The sequence below is a fragment of the Callospermophilus lateralis genome, chromosome 3 (assembly GCF_048772815.1).
Source record: "Callospermophilus lateralis isolate mCalLat2 chromosome 3, mCalLat2.hap1, whole genome shotgun sequence".
Classification (NCBI taxonomy): Eukaryota; Metazoa; Chordata; class Mammalia; order Rodentia; family Sciuridae; genus Callospermophilus; species Callospermophilus lateralis.
Genome location: NC_135307.1, coordinates 66,545,256 through 66,549,426, shown reverse-complemented (window position 1 = coordinate 66,549,426; position 4,171 = coordinate 66,545,256). Strand labels below are relative to the sequence as shown.

The 4,171-nt window shown below is 45.0% G+C and overlaps 1 non-coding gene across 1 annotated transcript; it reads right to left on the bottom strand.

Moving 5' to 3' along the window:
* Positions 1-2,254: 2,254 nt before the first annotated feature.
* Positions 2,255-2,327, bottom strand: Trnaa-agc (transfer RNA alanine (anticodon AGC)). The gene has a single exon. It is a non-coding gene; the product is annotated as a tRNA-Ala (tRNA).
* Between the last annotated feature and the right edge of the window lie 1,844 nt (positions 2,328-4,171).

Sequence of the window (4,171 nt, the reverse complement as noted above, 5' to 3'; positions counted from 1 at the left end):
TACATATCCACATTTTTACATACTGTCATACTAGTGTCTGTTGTATTCTGCTGCCTTTCCTATCCTCTACTATCCCCCCCCTCCCCTTCCCTCCCCTCCCATCTTCTCTCTCTACCCCATCTACTGTACTTCATTTCTCTCCCTTGTTTCCCCCCCGCCTTTCCCTTCACCTCCTCTTATATGTAATTTTGTATACCGATGAGGGTCTCCTTCCATTTCCATGCAATTTCCCTTCTCTCTCCCTTTCCCTCCCACCTCTTGTCCCTGTTTAATGGTAATCTTCTTCTGTTTAATGGTAATCTCTTCCTCCCTGCTCTGTTCTTAGTCGTGGCCATGTTGGAGCAGCTGGAGGCGAGTCTCTAAGCAGCTCTTCTTAGTGGAGAGACAAGCACTTGATTCAAGTGCCCTGGATGGCAGTGGTCTGTGTTCCTGTATTAAAGCTATATGCTCCCTTACCAAATGACTCTGTGCCTGTTAGGGAGTGAGGATGCAGGAGGGGAGGTATAGCAAGATGGGGATGGGTGTGTCTGGCTCAGCTCTTCTTTGGAGCTTCAGAGCTGGCTCTCCCACGTTGTCTCCCAAGCTGGGGTGTCCTCGTTCTTGTCACTCCTCATTCTGGAGTAGCACAGCCAGAGATGGCATTTCCTACCCTACATGAGTCTGAATGGTGTTCTTCCATTTCCCAAACATCCTCCCCCTTAAAAAAGTCCAGGATTTGCCAATCTTGTAGTTATTTAAAATAATTGAAAGCACTTTTGAATGATAAAATCTTTGAAAAAAGCACATATCTTCATTCTTTGAAAGGCCACACTACTTGAATACGTCCTCTGTGCCCCAGAAGGCGCCTTTCCACTGGGTCAAATGGAGGCAGGAGGGAGGGGCATGCATTGTCCTAGGAACAGCAACATCCTCCGTGAGGAGGGGTGGCAATCTGACTCATCCTTGAGAAGTGAGTGAATCTCTTCCCTCCAGGTATGAAAATAGTCACACAGAAAATACAGTTTAGAAAATATAGGCCCTCCCTCAAATATTTTCTCGCTTATTTATTTGATTTGGTTATGTGTTTCTCTCCTGGGGCAATGCCCTGTCATACTAAGAGTGCAATTCCCAGGGCACTCAATAAGTGGCTATTGGATGCACAGACGGCTCAATGAATATCTATGTAGATAAACCAACAAAAACAAAAAACCCCTAATGTTTGTTAAGCACTCACTATAGCCCAGGCACACATTCAGTACTTTACTGACATATTATCTCATTCTTAGAAATGTATATGTGTGAAAATCATATAGAGAAAAATAATTTTATTAGGTGACTTCTGAGTTTCTTCCAGTAAGATTCTGACTTGATGCGGCATTAAGGAAACTAGGATATTAGATGGGGCTTGGGAACCTAGCACTTAGAGCTGAAATAAAAATAAGTCAGTCCTTTCTATGAGCTAGGAACTGTGCTTAGTTATAGATATTTGCTCATTTAAAACTGAGGCATGAGAGGTTAAATGGTTTGCTTAAGAATGCAGAGCCAGCATTCTGCTCTGTTGACTCTAGAGTCTGTGCTCTGGACCACCTTGCTTCCAAAGAGTCTGAAAAGTCCTCTGTGCTCCCAAAGACACCTCTTTACTGGGCCACTTGAAGGCAGGGAGGGGGAGCATGAGAGGGGCCAGTGTTGTCATAGGAACAGCAAGATCCTCTGTGAGGAGGGGTGGCCAGCAGGGCAGCTGGGGCTAAGGAAGGTTCTGGAGACAATTTCAGGGTTCCTGTCCACATCAGGTCTGCAGGGGCAGGAGGCCAACTCCATTCAGCCACACTTGGTAAAACTCTGCTTTGTCCCCCAGAAGTGTAGGACAGGATGTTCTCTGATTTCCAGCAGCAAGACTATGAGGCCACAGAACTGTGACTAGTGTTTAAAAGTCTGTGGCTGTCAGGCGCAGGGCCTGCTTCACCTTTTATAGCCATCTAGCTCGAGACGTCATAAGCATTTAGAGACTTACGTTTTTTCTCAGCTTTTATGGCCCTGAACACATTCTTTCTTCGATTTCTGTCACTCATTTACCAGTCTCTGGAATAAGTTTGTAACTCACTTGTGAGCCTGGAAGGCTTTCTGGTGAGTTTTAAGGTAATTCAAATCTGTGGTTAGGCAGAGAAGAAAGGGGACATTTCTTTTTTCTTGTTCTTTTTCACAGTACTGAGGATTAAACCCAGGGACACAGAGCTACATCCCCAGTTCTTTTTATTTTTCTGTTTTTTTTTTTTTTTGGTGGTGCTGGGGATTGAACCCAGGGCCTCGTGAATGCTAGGCAGGTACTCTACCAACTGAGCTATACCCCCAGCCCCCCTTATTTTTTATTTTGAGACAAAGTCTCACTAAATTGCTGAGGCTGGTCTCCAACTTGCCATACCCCTGCTTCAGACTCCTGAGTCTCTGGGATTATAGTTGTGCACCTCTGTGCCCAGCGAATAGGGGCATTTCTTTTCTTGGGTTCAGTTTGCTTAAGCTACTCTCACTTCCTCTATTCGGGCTTAGCATCTGGCTCCTCAGAAGCTTGGGTGGGATATTTCCATGGTAGAATGGTGGTTAAGAGCACAGATTTAAACGGCAGAGAGGGCTGGGCTCTGCCCTGGGATGTGTGACTTGACTTCTCCGAGCCTCAGTGTTCTCATCCATAAAGTGAGAAAGAACTAATACCAGTCTCAGAGGTGTTGTGATGTGGAATGGGAGTACTTAGGAAGCACTTAGCACAGTTCCTGGCACAATGTCACCCTCAATATCCCTGGCAGGCCTATGACAGCCATGGGCCTGGGATAAGGGTGTTTGGGTTGCAGAATGAGAAGTTATAAAGCTAGATTTTTCTCCCTAGATAAGCTTGGAAGCAAAGAATGAGAGAGATTATTGTAAGCTGAAAGATCCAGTTTGGGTTCCTTTAAGATGGCAGAATCCAAGATTTTTAGGATGGGAAGAGATCCTGGAAACCCTCAAAGTCTGAGAAGTTACAGGAGAGTGACAAAGAGAGTGGGCCAGGGGCATGAAGGAATTAGAGGTTTTGATGGGAATGCCTGACAGCTAGGAATAGGATGGAACTGTGTGGGCTCCATGAGTCCCATCATCGCTCAGGTAAGAGAAAAGTTACCATCCATGCCTGGGCTGGGGGCTCCTTTATCCTGGAGGAGTTGCTAATAACTTAGGAAATCAATGGTTTGGGTCCCATTGCCCTAAGTCTGGTTATAACCAATCCATTCTTCCTGTGCAGTCTGACACAGAAACCAAGGCAAGGGCTAGGCCTCTTGGGTTCCTAGGCCTCCTGGGTTCCTGCCCTGTCCTCTTCCAGAAGACAGAAAAGCCAGGGATGGGAACTCCTAGGCCCTTGCCCAAGAGGAAAACATCAACAACCACAATTACCATCACTAAGACGATCTGCATCCATCTGCAAGCAACTGGGCAATTACCTGCTAATTAAGCTCTTATTAGTTTGTTTTCTGAAGGTTACAGCGTAGTGCTTGGAAGATGTGCCCTGCCCTGCTTGTCACCGAGGTAGAAGATTAAGCATTTCACATGAATAAAGGTGGAACTCTGACATCTGATTAAATATAATAGCCAGAGTCATTCTAACATCAGAAAGCCTTGTAAGCAGTGCCCTTTTATCTTTGGAGCTCTGGGAGGAATTACAGGGTTTTTCTTTCAGGTTCTCTGTATTTCAGGGGAGGAAGAAGAAGAGGAAGCATCAGGAGGAGAAAAGACACAGTAGAAGATGGATCTATCTCTTTTGCCTCTGGGTCACTTGCCTATTGAGAGTGTAGATTCCCAGGATCTGCATCAATTTTGAGCCAGGAACTTTTCAGTGATTTTTGTGAACACCCAGGCCTGCAAAGTTCATGTAGAAGGAAAATCTTCCTGCAATATTTAACAACATGGATCCATGAAGTCCACCAAACAAACGAAAACACATTTCACCTTGTAAGGACATACCTACCCTAGAAAACATCTTTTGTTGTATATGCTGGGGTTTGAACCCAAGGTCTTAGACATACTAGGCAAATGCTCTACCACTGAGCCACATCCCAGCCCTTCTTTTTCTTCTTTTTGGTATCAGGGATTAAACCCTGAGATGCTTAACCACTGAGCCACATCCCTAGCCCTTTAAATTTTTTTTTTTTTTTTTAATTTTGAGACAAGG